Below are 16,700 nucleotides of genomic sequence, written 5' to 3' on the forward strand. Positions count from 1 at the left end.
TGTGGTGATAATAATGCTACTATCTTTTGCCAAAATTTGTCAAATTGTCCACTTAAAATGTATGAATGTCAATGTGTAAGGCTAATGAAAACACTGAAATGAAAAACAAATCACTATAAACCTAATGACAGTAGCTGCCAGGTAGTGTGGTGGTTCAGGTGCTGGATTCCCACATGGCTTGCTTTCTCACTTTCCCTCTCTCTCTGTGTCTCTCTGGTCAAATTAAAATAAATAAATGAATAAATAAAATTAAATAACTCTTAAAAAATTAAATAATTCCCTTTCTGTGCAGATGGCAAGCCAGCAAACATGGTAAATATCTCTAAAACTCGACAGACTTTCTGTAAGAAGTGTGGCAAGCACCAACCTCACAAAATTACACAGTACCAAAAAGGCAAGGAGTCTTGTGCTCAGGGAAAGGGCGTTATGACAAGAAGCAGGGTGGCTATGGCAGACAGACTAAGCCTATTTTCCGGAAAAAGGCAAAAACGACAAAGAAGATTGTGCTGAGGCTTAAATGTGTTGTGTCCAACTGCAGATCTCAGAGGACGCAGGCTGCTAAGAGATGTAAGGAACCAGCAGATGGCGTAATGGTTACATCACTGGACTCCCATATGGCAGACTGCAGTTTGAGTCTCAGATCTGGGGACTTCAAAATCACACTGGGTGGGACCAGCAGTTAGCATAATGGCTATGTTGCTGAACTCCCACTTAGTCAACCTCAGTTTGAGTCCCGGACCTGGTGGCTTAAACTCACGCCAGACGCATGTGCGTGTGTGCCCAAGATCCCAAGAGGAGAGTGGAGGAGAGGGGATTGTGGTGTGGCCATCCCTCATGGAGGGTGGTTTCTCGCTTTCTGCCTCTCTGTCTCTCTCTGTCTTTCTGGGGAGGGCACACGCCCTATAGCAAAAAATCTCTCTCTCGCCATGCCGTAATCCCTTCTCCTCCATTCTCCTCTCGGGATCTTGGGCATGCACACACACACACCCGGCATGAATCTAAGGCACCGGGTTCGGAACTCGAACTGCCGTGGACCACATGGGATTTTTTGCAATTATTAATTTTATTTTATTTTTCATTACTATTTTAATTTGCTTTAGGGCACATGAACTCACCAGAAAGATAGAGAAAGTGAGTAAACAAGCCACCAGATCTGGGACTCAAACCACAGTCGAATATGTGGGAGTCCAGTGCCTTAACTACCACAGCACCTGCTGACGCCAGACACCCCATTTTGTCCCAAAGACCTTGAGCTTTTTCTTTGCTGCTACAACTCAAGAAGTTTAAACTAGATAAGTTTCTTATATTAAACAAGTTCCTAGAGCTAAGCTTTCAATTCAATGTCCCTGACTTCCTCAGTAAAAGCCCCCCTTTTTCTCTGGCTTCAGTGTTGACACAGACAATTTCAGAGAACAATTAATATTGAGATTTTAGATGCTTGTCAGTGATTACAATATCAAACTCTATATGAAATCCTTATGAAAAGCTAGTTTATAAGCAATAATGTTGAAGCAGGACTTCCCAAATGACATTGATTTCTCTTGATCATAGTTGCATACAAGCAAAGTTTTGTTAGAGAAGCCATACCCATTCAGTGTTGTCTAGAACTGCTTTTGACCTACATATGATGGCAGATTTGAGTAGTCAAGACAAACACAGAGACTATACGGGTTGCAAAATTTAAACTACGATCTATTGGACCTTTTACAGAAGTTTGCTGACCTGTGCACTAGAACAGTATTTCCTCTAAATTAGTAATTCCCAAACATGGCTAAGAATTAGCATTAATTGGGATGGCCTCACAGCCTAGTGGTTAAGGGAGCCAGATCCTGCATGGCTGACCATGGCTTGAATCCTCACCCTGGCATTTGAAAAACACACCAGGCACATGTGCATCCTTGACCAAATTCTCAGGAGAAAAGAAAAAGGGGGAAGAAATTATACCCCATTAGGGATACTTTCTCCCTCTCTCTGTCTTTCTCTTTTTCTCTCCCATTCTGACAATCACATATGCCCTCTGACAATTAAACATAATTATGCTTAATTCCTACTTTTAACTTACTAACCTCCCTTTCAGATTCTTTTTTTCCTGAAATTTATAATGCCTTGTGTATTAGTTACATGATTATATCATTTTTGAATAAACAAATTTAAGGGTTGGAGTTTTCTTCTGCTTGCTATTTCACTTACGTAATTAAACTGATGCAAGTTAAAATAAAAAATTGAATAGTTCCCAAATCATAGATGATGCTGAAAATCCAGTCAAATATTTGTCCTGAAAGAAACCTCTTGATGCATATAGCTTTGCACATGAGGTCACCTAAACCTGCAAAAACAAACAAACAAAATAGATGGCTTTGTTGATTGTCATATTACGAAAATTCTATATGTATATTTTGTATATTCTAACATCACTGAAATCAGGAAAAAAATTTTAAGCCACTGTCACCTCATAGTTACTGTTGGATAGGCAGCAGTCATGATTTATATGTCATTATCTGCATATGTGCAAACATGGTCATAGCTGCCTATACTTTTGTCATGTTAGATATGTATATTTTTAGAGGCTTTTGTCTCTGGGCACATGCACTTGCCAGAGAGAGAAAAACAGAGACAGTTAGAGGGAAAGTGAGAAATCTCCCCCCAGGGGACTGACCGCATCACAGTTCCTTCCTCCATTCTCCTCCCAGGATCTTGGGCACACATGCACACACAACCAGTGTGATTTTCAAGTCACCAGATCTGGGACTCAAACTATAGTCAGCCATGTGGGAGTCCAGCAACATAACCATTATGCCATCTGCTGGCCCCAAATATACACATTATTTGACAAGAGTCTATATCCTTAGGAAAAGGAAATCCACTGGTATTGCAGAGTCCACAAGGTAAGTGTTTTGTAACTTTAACATTTAAATAAAGAACATAAACAAAAATCTCAACAGATATATCATGATCCGGCCTGGAAAAACTTAAAATTTTAGACATGTTCTTTCTCCTTAAATTAACCTATAAATACAGTGAAAAAAAAAACATAATTTCTTTTTTCTTTAAATTGGGCTGTTGGAGAAGTTATGAGTTATTTTTTCTGTTTTTCTATTCAAAAATACATCACGACTTTTCAAATAATCCAATATTTGCCAGAGGGCATGTGTGCTTGCTAGGGAGAGACAGAGAGAAAAAGTGAAAGCATTCCTCATGGGGGATGGTCATGCTGCAGTCCCCTCTCCTCCATCTTTCCCTTCTCTCAGGTTTTTGAGCATGCACGCACATGCACCTGGTGTATTTCTCAAGTAGCCAGGTCCAGGACTAGAACTGCACAGTCATAGGGGATCCACCATACCACTGGCTGGTCCCACAAACATAATTTCATGTGACTTGACAAGTTGTTTTTATATTACTCTTTTTTTTCTTTAGATGTTTTTGCCTTAGGGCACACATGCTTGCTGGAGAGAGAGAGATAGAGACAGTAAGAGGGAAAGCAAGAAATCATCCCCCAGAAGGGTGACCAGGCCACAATCCAGTCTCCATTCTTCTCCCAGAATCTTGAGTACATGTGCACACACAACCAGTGTGATTTTGAAGCCACTGGATCTGAGACTTGAACCATGGTCAGCCGTATGAGAGTTCAGTACCATGATTGCTACACCAGCTACTGGCCCCAATTTTATATTAATCTTAGAAAATAAGAACACATAACAAATATTTTTAAAAGGTAGACAAAAAAGAAAAACAATGACAAAGGTATATAAAAATTTCTTTATCTGATATTTAAATATTGTTTAAGGTGGGCACGCTCCATGGCCTGATAGTTAAGGCAGTCAAATCCCACATGATTGACTGCATGGTTCAGTCCTGGACCCAGTAGCTTAAAAACCACACCAAGGCACCAGGTTCATGTACCTGTGTGCTTAAAATCCTGAAAGGAGTGAGAGATGGAGAAGGGACTGTGGTATGACCATGTTCCGAAGGGACTACTTTCTCTTCTCTGACTCTCTCTGTCAAGTACACACATCCCCTAGCAAAAATAAAATATTTTTTAGAAAATATGTATATATGTGTGTGTATAATAGCAAACCACGGTTCGAGTCTCAGACCTGGCAGCTTGCTTTCTCACTTTCTCTGTCTCTCTCACTCTGTCTCTCTCTGGTCAAATTAAAATAAATAAATAAAGTTCAATAAAATAATTCTTTAAAAAATAACAAATAAAATTAAATAAATAGATAGTTTTTTAAAAAGTTGAAAGCCAGAGCATTTAATAGATGAAAAAAGTGACACCACATTATAAAGGAAAAAATGAACTATGCGTTAAATAATGTTGGGATAATTTATTGCAAACTGAGAAAAAAATTAAGTTCATGCTCTAATTGATACCAAACAAAACATAATAAATACCAGATGAATTAAAGAACTGAATGACAGTGATGTAATTGCATACTATAAGTTTTAAGGGAAAAAGTGTAGGAGAGTATTTTTATCATAAATTAAGGTAAATATTTAGCAAGATTCAAATTAAAAATTCATAAAGAAAAAGAATGGTGACCAGCAGTTAGCGTAATGGCTATGTAACTGAACTCCTATGTAGTTGACTGCGGTTTGAGTTCCAGACCCGGTGGCTTAAACTCACGCTGGGTGCGTGTGCATGCGTGCCTAAGATCCTGAGAAGAGAATGGAGGAGAAGGGATTGCAGCATGGGCATCCCCCTGGGGGGTAATTTCTCGCTTTCTGTCTCTCTGTCTCTCTCTGTCTTTCTGGTGAGCGCATGTGCCCTATAGCAAAATCCTCTCCAAAAAAAAGAAAAAGAAAGAAAAAGAATGAATGTTATACAATCAATAGATTTTAATTATATAATTAATTAATAGATGCTGTGAACTCAGTTAAGAAGTAAAGTGACAAATTTAGAGAAATCTTTGCAACATTTATGACAAAGAAGTAATATTCAGAACATATGAAAAAAATCTCTTTTTTTAAAAAAGGCAAAGAACCTATTATCAAGAGAGAATTGGAAATTATATGATTTCATAAAATAGAATTTTTTAATTTTTTTTTTTTTTTTTAGTTTTTGTCATAGGATGTGTGTATTTGCCAGAGTCAGAGTCAGTGAGAGGGAAAGTGAGAAATTGACCCCCGTGGTTATGGCCACACTGCAATCCCTTCTCCTCCAACCTCTTCTTGGGATTTCAGTCATGCACACACACAGTCCTGGTGTATTTTTCAAGTCGCCAAGTCCATGATTTGAACTACTCAGCCAGCCCGTGTGGGAACAAGCCACCTTAACCTCCAAGCCATTTGCTGGCCTCCAGAGAAGAAATTTAAATAGCAATAGCAACTATAAACATGAAAATGTGTAATATTAAAGTAATATTAAAATGACAGTAATTTTGTTTTTTCCTTGTCTGATTTGGTAAAGTTTCTACTTAGAAAAAAATTGATATAGGGCTTGTATGCTTGTCAGAGACAGAGAGAGGGAAAGTGACAAATCACCCAGCAGGGGGTGGGCCACATAGCATTCCCTTCTTTATTTTCCTTTTGTGATTTAGGGTACACATGCACACATGTCAGGAGTATTTTTCAAGCTGCCAGGTCCAGGAATTGAACAACATAGTCAGCCATGTGGGATCCAGCTGTCTTAATCACCAGGTCATCTGGCAGGTCTTACAATTTCCACTTTTACTGGAAACCTATAAAATAATATGACTTCTTTGAAGGGAAATTAGCAGTTGCTATGAAGTATAAAATATACACACATTTGAACCCAGCATATGTGTGTATACAAGGAGATAAAAACAAAGATGTTTATTGCTGCTCAAAGTTGGAAGTATTCTCTCTCCCTCTCTCTCTCTTTCTCTCATTTCTCTCTCTCTGGTAAGCACACACACTCTCTCACAATTCGGAGGGTTTTTTTATATTTCTTTTAAGATTTTTTTGGCCCTAGGACACATGTACTTGCCAGAGAGAAATAAATAGAAGGAAAGTGAGAAATCATCCCTACCCGCTCAGGGGGCATGGCTACTCCACACACTGCAATCACCTCTCCTCCATTCTCTTTTCGGGATTTTGGGCATGCATGTACATGTACCCAGTGTGATTTTCAAGCTGCCAGGTGCGGGACTCAAACTGTGATCTGCCATATGGCAGTCCAGCACCTAACCACCACGCAACATGCTGGCCTCTGATAATTATTTTTCTAAAAACTTGAAAACAATATAAATGCTCATCAGCTATTAAGTAACAAAATATCTGTATTATGCAGTGGTTAGAATAAACGAAGTAGGTCTATATGCACACCATGCAAAGGTTTCCAAGACATATTGTTAGGTGAAAGAAAGTAGCAGAACAACTTTTTGTGGTATGATCTCAATAAAGTATGCAAACAAATTTGTAAGTATATATATATACTTGTAAGTATATATATATATACTCGAAAGGAATAAATTGTAAACATTCATGTCCAACTGATCACAATAATTACTTCAGGAAAGGAGGGTGGGATGGGGTGATGGAACGTGAAAGGACTTCTTTAAGATCTTACTTTCTGTACTTGTGCATAAATTTGACTCATTCCCAATGGGAATGTATTTGTATATTACTTGTGTAATTTCTTAGACATAATAAAATTTTTAAATACTAAATAAACCTGAGTAATGAGAAGGCATATGGCAAGAGACTGCTGTTTCTCATTATAAGACTTTGAATAATATTTGAGTTTTAAAACCATGCACATGGTTTAGTTTGATGAAAAAAAAAGTAAAGGTTTAAAAACACATTTAAATCTTTACTTGTACTGAAGGCCTCAGAGCAATAAGTGGCAGAATTGGCCTTCAAAAGAGGGTTGTGTTAATAGCTTCTAAAAGAAATAAAAAAAGATTTAATCTATTAATACATTATAATTAAGTACTGTTTTAGCTTTTACCTATAGGAAGAGAGAGATGATTATGGTTCCATAATAACCTATATAATAATCTATAAATAGTAATCTATTTTAAAAGTTTTAGGTAAGATCTGTCTATAAAATGACTGGGAATGTTTTCTCCCTTGGTCTTCTAAATGTGGCCTTGATACTGGTGCAGTTAGGGTTAGTTTGATGTCATTCGGCCTTGGTTCATTTTCAAGAATGATTCTTTCTCATGATTTGTTAACTGCTGTTCTCTTTAAACATATTGTCTACTAATTTATATCTGACTTTGAGCCCATCAGATTTATATCAGAAAAAGGAGTGGCTATCTGTTTTGGTTGTGGGTTGTGTATTTTTCTATGTATGAAGACATTCTTATTTCTACATATCTTTATTTATGGATCAGCATGTGTTCTTGGGAGTCCCTGAATATGAGACCACGAATATGGTTTTGATTTTCCACTTTTACAAAAATGATTTTGTCCTTAGTTTCTGTACTACAGACAAGTAGTTAATGACAAATTGCCATGTTTATTTTTATAATGCATGAAACAAATTTATTTTTTCCATTGAAAATCAAAATGCATCAAAGAGAAACAACTTTATCAATTTTTACTTCCAAAAAAGTCCAAGTCCCGGACTGATCAGCTTAAAAATCACAACAAATAAATAAATGTTAAAAAAGTAAAATCACCATCTTACTTCTACCAATTGCTCACAACATTTCCATGTGAGGATCTTATACCTGGTCCTATTATGCTCTCTTCACTGAATTTATTTTTAATGTTTTTTTGCAAAAAGGCTTGTGTGTTCACCAGAGAGAGATAATGAGAGACAGAGAGAGACAGAGAGACAGAAATCACCCCCGGGAGTGGGGATGGCCACTCCACAATCTCTTCTTGGGATTTCGGGCAGGCACCTACATGCACCCAGAGTGATTTTCAAGCTGCCAGGTCCACAGCTCAAAATATGGTCAACCATGTGGAGTCTAACACCTTAACCACCACACCACCTGCTGACCCCTCAATATTTATTTTTATCACTTTACAGTGTTTGTTAAGACTCCTTTGGTTAAAGTAGCAGAAATCAAAACAACCTTAAGTTATGCCATACACGCCTGTGCATGCACACTTCTAACTGGGATACACAAATGGTATCAGCTTCATTCTCAGACAGGCAGGCTTGTGATGGTGAAGTACAACCCAGTGATTCTCAAGCAGGGGCCAGTTCATCCTACCGGGGACATTTTGCAAGATTCATAAATGGAAGAGTTGTTATTGGCCTGTAGTGGACAGAGGCCAGGGATGCTACTAGTATCCTAAAATGCACAGCACAACACTCTGTGGAGAGCAGCCATTCTGAACAAACATGGTGACCTTCAGACACATGCAGAAACACAGTTCTATGAGCTTCACTTGCATTAGATGAAAGCAATTAATATGAATATGCTAGCTGTGTGCTGTTATCAATACTGCAGAGCAGTATCAGGTTAAAGGAAGTCACATGTGTTTATCAGAATCAGCCCCAGGACCAACAGTTAGCATAATGGCTATGTCGCTGAACTCCCATGTAGCCAACCGCAGTTCGAGTCCTGGACCCTGAGGCTTAAACTCATGCTGGGCACGTGTGCACGCGTACCCAAGATCCCAAGAGGAGAATGGATTGCAGCATGGCCATCCCCCTGGGGGGTGATTTCTCGCTATCTCTCCATCTGTCTCTTTCTTTCTGGCGAGCACATGTGCCCTATAGCAAAAACCTCTCCCAAAGGAAAAAAAATAAATAAAGAATCAGCCCCAAAAGATCAGAGAAGTCACCTGGTGTCAGTAGATCTTGCATCATCAGCCGATTCACATCTGAAAACAACTGGTTTTGCATTCCATTACCTCTTCTCCATTTTCTCCCCCATAAAATAATAATCCTGAGACTGGTTCAGGGTCGCAGCTTTCTCAGTCAGAGAAATCAGGCCCACCTGATCTTTGTTTTTCTATATTTGTATGTCTCCGTGTATTTATTTGTGTTTATTTCTAATCCACAGTTCCCACCTCCTCAGAAAAACATGTTCTGCTCAGCAGATTCTGGCAACACCCTGCTGCAAAATGTCATCCAACCCCAAATTTCAACAGAGCCAGGTTTGGAAAAGGGTATAACCATGGCATCACCACACTGATGAGTGTTTCACCTGGAGAAAATAGGGAAGAATTCAGGACACACATTCCACTGAGTGTGAAGCTAGAAGAGCTCTAAAATTATTATAAGCAAGTGGCTTAGGGGTAGCACTCTGATTAGAAGAGAAGTTGGAGCTCAACTTACTCAACACTTGTAAGATTGAGTAAATGTTAGTTGTGTATATCAGGGAATAGGACAGGATCCTGAAGTTCCCCCCAAATCCCATCCTGTTAGTAGCACCTCTGAACAAGGAAATTAAACTAGTTATAAACTTGGATTTTTAATTCCTATCTATTCTTCAGAGAGGAGAGAAGGAGAGTAAACAAGCCCTGGATAGGGAATCCAAAGACTTGAGTTCTAATATCCCTCTGCTTCTTCTGTGACTTTGGGTAAGTCAATTTTCCTCACTAGGTTTTAGCTGCCTCTTTTGTAAACTGACGAGATTTGGTTGCATTATTTCTAAGACTCTTTCCAGTTCTAATATTTGCGAGTTTCTATGTGATTTTTTTTTTGTTGTTGGGAGTAAGCAGAATAAACCCTAGGGACATTTTTTGTGTGAGTGATTTACTTAGATGTGTAATTCTTGGACACCATCAGTCCTGAAAATAGTTATCCTAAAAGGTGGATGAAACAGGACAACACTTGCCAACTGCTACTCTAGCAGGTATAGGTGATTCCACTACTGAGGCTTTCATATTTGTGTTAAAAGTTGGGTTCAGAAGGCCGGCAGGGGGCGTGGTGGTTAAGGGCATTGGGCTCCCACATGGCTGACTGCTTGATTCCTAGTCTTAGACCTGGCGGCTTGCTTTCTCACTTTCTCTCTCTCTCTCTCTCTCTCTCTCTCTCTCTCACTGTGTGTGTGTGTGTGTGTGTGTGTGTGTGTGTGTCCCTCTCTGGTCAAATTTAAAATAAATAAAATTAAATAAAATAATTCTTAAAAAATTCTAGTTTATTGTGCAAGTTGAGTTTAGGGTCACCAGATAGTGTGGAGATTATGGCCACACACGCAGTTAGAATCCCGGATCCAGTGGCTTTAAAATCAGACTGGGAACATGTTTGTGCATGCCCGAAATCTCAGAAGACTGAAGGAGAAGGAATTACAGCATGCCCATCCCCCATTGCGGGGTGATTTGTCACTTTCCCTCTCTCTGTCTCAGTCTCCCTAGAGCAAGTACATGGGCCCTAGAGCAGAAACAGTTAAAAAAAAAAAAGTGGGTTCATTCTTCTTCCTGCCACAAACTCAGAATAAAGCCTTTGGTGATTGTAATATACAGTAATTTTAGAACATTTTGAAGTGGTACATATTTATCTATTGTTCACAATAAACAGTGTAATTCAGTGAATAAAGCAAGAATTAAAAATTATCCTACCATGTTTAACATTTTGAGAAGAGATTATAGGAAAAACAAAAATTTATAAGAAGAGAGCTATTCAAGTGCTAGAGAATGGGAGTACTTCTCATCAGAAGTAATCTTTATGGTCTTCTGCCTGTGGGGTTAGTCATGGACTCACTCTTTGGACCAAAATTTTCTTTAGAATGTGAAATGTTTAGCAGAAGGGATTTATGAGAAAGTTAAAGTGTTCAATATTCAGTTCTAAGGGAGCACAAAGGAGACCATTCTTTGTCTTTGTCAGTTGTGCCTAAACGTCTATTCAAAGTGAACATTCATTGAGGGCTTAGGGAAACCTCTGGACTGGTGTTAGGTGCACAAAGAATGAGTTGCCGCAAATGACCGCAAGGGTCACTCAGTGTACAAGGGCACTTAGCAGAGATGGCAAGTGGAGGCTAACACTCACAGTGTTTTCTCCACTCTCTAAGCCTTGTGCATTAGCAGGGGGCTATGTCTGATGGGAAAGGAACCTCTTCCAATCCAGATAAAGGCACCATAGGCCATTAGGTGATAGTAATGTCTTCATCAAAAACTGGTTGTACAGGGGCGGGACAGCGGGATAGTGGTAAAATGTGAAGTTCTGCAAGGTTGACCCACATAGAAAGGTTCCCAGTTCAAAACTGGAGACATCACTTGAGTATGACAGACATGAGCATACCCATGATTCAGGTCTGTCTCAGGCTGGGAGTAGGGCATGGCATCGGGACCTTGTTGAGGGTGCTATCTCCTTCTTTCTAAAGAGAGAAATAAATAAAATGAAAAGAAAAAATAATTGAATGTAGCCCTGCCATTGAGGTGCAGTTGGTGAGGCATTACTATGTGACACTGGAGTCATATGAGAAGGCCCAGGGTTTAGATCATGGTCAACCTGAAGACACTGGTATGCCCATGGGAACTTGTGATCCTGGGTGGCTGGAATCTGGGGGAATAATAACTCTGCAGCAAGGGGTGCCTGCCTCTCTCTCCCCCTCTATCTCATCAAAGAAGCAAACAAAAAAGTTAAAAAAAAACCCTGATTGTAATATAGTTTTGTAGGTTCTTATTCTAAAACACAATATTGTCAATTCTTGAAAGGATTCAATCAACAAACTTGATGCAGGTAAAAGAAATAGTAGGTAAAACATGAACAGTCTCTGGATGCAAAAAAAAATGTTTCTGCATGATAGGAAGTCAGGAGACAAACTAAGGATATGATGATTTTGAGGGAAGGAATCAAATAATTTTGCAAACTCCTGCTTCGATACTTGAAGCAATAATTAAATTTGTAGAGAGACGGACAATTTTGTGACCCGGGATGTTGTCAATTTGGCTATCATACATTCTGTGTTTGAGAGTGACAAATATATATAAACAAAGCGATCCTCAGAGCTTCTAAAAGGCAACTTTTGGGCATGTCATCAGGTCAGCACATGCTCAGTCTGACTCCCAACATCTGCTACTTAAAAAAAAATTTAGATTTATAACAGCATTAGAGGATGAAATGTATTCCATACAGAAATGACTGTGATATTAAACTTAACTTACATTTCATTATTCCCATTGTCTCCAATGGCATGACAATTGATAGTCTAGGATGGATATATATGCCAACTCAGCACTAACAAGAGATCAACTGCCCTCAGCCATTCTGTAGCATGTATAGCACAGATTCCTAAAAGTCAGAACAATGTTTAACTATTAACTATTAGATTTAGATGGAGCCAGCAGGTGGCATGGTGGTAAGGGTGCTGGTGCTGGACTCCCACATGACTGGCTGTGGTTCAAGTCTCAGACCTGCAGGCTTGCTTTTTTCACTTTCTCTCTCTCTCTCTCTCTCTGGAAATATTAAAATAATAATAAATAAAGTTAAATAAAATCATTCTTTTTAAAAATGTTAAATTTAGAAAGTTCTTCAAATGAAATTATTCTAATTACTGATTTTCCCCATTTAGAAAATTATAAGCCTTCTTTAGCAAGTAGTTAGCAATTTAAGAAAAACCTTGTTAAATGAAAGGTATAGTGAAATACTGAAATCTACTTTTTTGACTTAATTTGAATGAAAAGTGATTACCTTTAAGTCATTACCCAGCAGATCCATATTCTTGAATTTATATTCTTCTAAACAAGCAGAAAATTCAGATCACACAGTTAATTAGGTCTCTATTTGCATTTTTGATTGGCATGATGAGGGCCGCATCACAGTTTGTGTATATCATGGATTACCTGAAACCAGAGGAGTCTACCCAAACCTGCAGGACATGGTAGACAACCAAGCAGCATAATGGTGATGAATTGCGAGTCCTTTGAGGACAAAATCATTATGAGCTTAATAAGCACCATTCTCAACTTTATCTATTTTAATGATGTTAGCATAATATTCATTCTTGCACTATGAGCTTTTGTTATAGGTTTAGATTTATGAAGCTGATAAATATTTTAGAGTGACATCTGAATAATCACAAGGATTTGTTATGGTACTCTCTATTCAACAGTCCATCTTCTGCGCATGGTGTGTGTGTGTGTGTGTGTGTGTGTGTGTGTGTGTGTATGCATGTGTGTGTGTGTAACAACATCTCACCGTGTTGCCCAGGCTCACGCTGCACTCAAAACCCTCCTGCCTCAACCTGCTGAGTAGTTGGGATTATAGGCGTGTGCCATTGCACCTGTCCCTCATGTTTATTGTTGAGCTAAGCAAGGAGTAGAAATAAAAATCAACATAAATAAATGCAAAAAGAGTGAATGAAATCATAGAATGTCAAAGCTAAAGAAAACCTTAAACATCAGGCAATCTATTGTTTTTGCAAATATTCTACCGAAGTGCTCCTATCATAAAGCAAAGGTATTATGTATCCCCAGCAGCCTGGAACTTGCATTCCCAGAAGTCAGTAACATATTTGAAACATTTTTGTTTTCTTTTTGGGGGGGAGTTTTTTGCTATAGGGCACATGCACTCGCCAGACAGAGAGAGAGAGAGAGAAAGCAAGAAATCACCCCCCAGAGGGATGGCCACGCTGCAATCCCTTCTCCTCCGTTCTCTTCTCGGGATCTTGGGCACGCATGCACTCACACGCGCCCAGCGTGAGGTTTTTTTTGTTTTTTTGTTTTTTTTTTTTTTTTTTTTTGGAGAGTTTTTCGCTATAGGGCATTTGGGTTCCAGACAGAAAGAGACACAAACACAGAAAGTGAGAAATCACCCCCCAGAGGGGATGGTCACGACGCAATCCCTTCTCCTCCATTCTCCTCTCGGGATCTTGGGCACGCACGCACACGCGCCCGGCGTGAGTTTTAAGCCACCGGGTCCGGGATGTGAACCACAGTCAACTACATGGGAGTCCAGCGACATAGCCATTACACTAACTGCTGGTCCCTGAAACATTTTTTGAAATGCTCTACTTTATTTTAAAATCCACTTTTTTTGAATCGCCAGCAGGGATATGCGTTCACCAGAGAGACTGAGAGAGTTGGAGAAAGCACCCTGCAATAATATATTGTCACACTGCAATCCCTTCCCTTCCATTTCTCCATCCTGTCTTGATTGGGGCACACATGCCCAGCATATTTTTCAAGCCACCTGGATTCAAATCCTGGATTCAGTTGGCCATGTGAGATCTGGCTGTCTTAACTACTAGGCCACACGGCCAACCCTATCCTAAAATGTGCTTAATCTCTTGAGTCTTAATTTCCTCATCTGGAAAATCAAGATTGTAACAGTGTTTACTCCATGAGCTACATTTTAAGAAAACATAAGGCTGGCTCAGTGGCACAGCAGCAATGCTCTATTCAAGAGAAGCTGGATTCCACATGGAGACTGTGATTTGAGTCTCTGGCCAGTAAGCCTGAAACATGCCAGGCATACACAGTGCCCGGTAACCAACCAGACTGAGGACTGCAGGAGGGGGATCATAGCTTAACCAAACCCTGTGGATGGTGCTGCTCTCTCTCTCATGGTCTCACATGTACACTTGCACACTCAATCATAGATAAAGAAGATAAATTGGGTTGGCTCTGTATCCTAGTGGTTAAGGAAGCCGGGTCCCACATTACTGACCATGATTCAAATCCTGACCCCAGCAGCTTGAAAAACATGCTGGGCATGTGTGCATGCATCCCCCAAATCTCAACAGGACGGAGAAATGGAGAAGGGATTACACCATAATCAAGCCCCATTAGAAGTTGCTTTCTGACTCTCTTTCTCTCTCTTTCTCTGGCTTTCTGTCTTTGTCCAGAAAGTGCACACACCTCCTGTCAGTCTAAAAAAAAAAAAGAAAAGAAAGAAATGAGAAAAAAAATGTAAACAAAAGACTGTATGAGATATATATATATAATATTGATAATAGTTTTAGTCATATATTAAGTCCTAAATTAAAAGTCAATTTATAATTTATAATAAATAAAAAAACTACTTGTGTTTGCAAGTTATAAAAAATAAGGAGGAGTGGGGTAGGACACAGATTAATTAGAGATACCAGAAACAGGGGATAATGATGAATCCAGGCCCTGGGATTTTATTCATGTAAGGTCCATACAATTTACTGTAAGAAATTGGGATGTCAGTTATCAAGCAACGGAAACTGGACCTTATGTACCCCTAGAAATGCACTGGAAGAATAAACAGGGAACACCCTCTGAATCAGCAATTTTTAAAATAATTATTTATTTTATTTTATTATTTTTCTTTTTTGAGAGAAAGATGTTTTTGCTATAGGGTGCATGTGCTCACCAAAGAGACAGAGACGAGAAAGAAAGTGAGAAATCACCCACCCATGGGGGGACAGCCATGCTGCTATCCTTTCTCCTACATTCTGCTCTTGGGATTTTGGGCACACACCCATACGCACCTGGAGTGAATTTCAAGCCACCAAGTCCAGGAATCGAACTTCAGTTGGCCAGTGCCTTAACCATTATGCCACCTGCTGACCCCTATTTTCTTTTTTCTTAACTTGGTATAGGGCATGTGCACTCATGAGAGAGAGAGAATAAGAAATCAAGCTGTTGGGGCTGGCAGGTGGCATGGTCGTTAAAGGCTCTGGATTCCCACATGGCTGACCACAGTTCAAGTCCTGGACCTGGTGGTTTGCTTCCTCTCTCTCTCTCTCTCCCTCATTTTGGTCAAATTAAGTAGTAATAATAATAACAACAATAATGATAAATAAAATAAGGGAAATAATTCTAAGAAGAAGGAGGAGGAGGAGGAGGAGAGAAAGCAAGCAAGCAAGCTGCCAGGTCTGGGACTCAAACCTGTAAGTTTAAAAAAAGTCATGTAGGAATCCAATGCCTTAACCACCCATGTAACCTGCTGGCCCTAAAACAGTATTTTTTTTTAAAAAAGGTTTATTTCTTTCCTTTATGAGAGTAAGAAACAGAGAGAGAGAGAAGTATCCTCCACAGGTTTTCACACTGTTATCTCCCCTGACCCTTCCCAGCCAGTCAGGATTACAAACAAGCACTGATCAAGCGATGTTGGATTCATATGAAAGACTATGGGTTAGAACCAGCAGTTAGCATAATGGCTATGTCGCTGGACTCCCATGTAGTCGACCATGGTTCAAGTCCCAGACCTGGAGGCTTAAACTCATGCTGGGCACATGTGCGTGTGTGCCCAAGATCCCGAGAGGAGAATGGAGGAGAAGGGATTGCAGCATGGCTATCCCCCCTGGGGGGTAATTTTTCGCTTTCTGTCTCTCTGTCTCTCTCTGTCTGTCTGGCAAGCGTATGTGCCCTATAAAACCTCTCCCAAAAAAAAAAAAAACAAAGAAAGAAAGACTATGGGTTCAGTTCCCTGGTCAACATCACTTAATCAGTGCATTACCACTGTGCCCCCAAGCCAGCCCTGAATCAACAATTTTATTAGCAACTGAGGGAGAAGGAATGGTTAAGAAAATAAATATGAATAGAGGGGCCAGCAGATGATGTGGTGGCTAAAGGCACTGGAGTCCTACATGGCCAACCATGGTTCAAATTCCGAACCTGGCAGCTTGCTTTATCACTTTCCTTCTCTCTCTTTCTCTCTCTCTCTCTCACACTTGCTCTGTCCCTCTCTGGTCAAATTAAAATGATAAATTAAAAAATACAGTTAAAATAAAATGATGCTTAATGGAATAAAATTGTAGACACCAGAGATAGTGTGAGAAGAGGATGGGAAAGGACAGAGGGTCAGAAAGAGGGGCAAAAATAATTATAGGAACTAGAAATGGAAAATTTTTTATACTATGCATGATTAAAGCACTATGCAGTATATTCTGTATGGGAAATCACATTTTGTATGCTGTGAT

At 39.4% G+C, this 16,700-nt stretch overlaps 1 pseudogene; it reads right to left on the reverse strand.

Moving 5' to 3' along the window:
* Positions 1 to 16,700, reverse strand: part of LOC102468676 (heterogeneous nuclear ribonucleoprotein A1-like) — a 23,613-nt pseudogene that overhangs the window by 1,981 nt on the left and 4,932 nt on the right.

This window comes from Tupaia chinensis, unplaced genomic scaffold (assembly GCF_000334495.1).
Source record: "Tupaia chinensis unplaced genomic scaffold, TupChi_1.0 Scaffold000706_1, whole genome shotgun sequence".
In the NCBI taxonomy this organism is placed as follows: domain Eukaryota; kingdom Metazoa; phylum Chordata; class Mammalia; order Scandentia; family Tupaiidae; genus Tupaia; species Tupaia belangeri.